Source organism: Plasmopara halstedii, assembly GCF_900000015.1.
Source record: "Plasmopara halstedii genome assembly, contig: Scaffold_430, whole genome shotgun sequence".
Classification (NCBI taxonomy): domain Eukaryota; phylum Oomycota; class Peronosporomycetes; order Peronosporales; family Peronosporaceae; genus Plasmopara; species Plasmopara halstedii.
Genome location: NW_020187350.1, coordinates 1369583 through 1369824, shown reverse-complemented (window position 1 = coordinate 1369824; position 242 = coordinate 1369583).

Here is a 242-nt window from a genome sequence, read left to right as displayed (position 1 = left end):
CCCAACCGGGCATGCCAAATACTTGAACTGACTGGTTTCGAAATCGGACCAGTATCTTCGCTGATATTTGCTAATTCTGCTGGAATACATTCCAGAATGAACAACTTACCCTTTTGGGGTACCTTGGTTATAATTTCTTCGCCGTTCTTGATCGTACAGCAGTTGGTGTTGAACGTGACGTTCAGCCCTTTCTCCGATAAAGCTGAAATCGAGAGAAGCTTCCGATCTAGCTTGGGGACGTT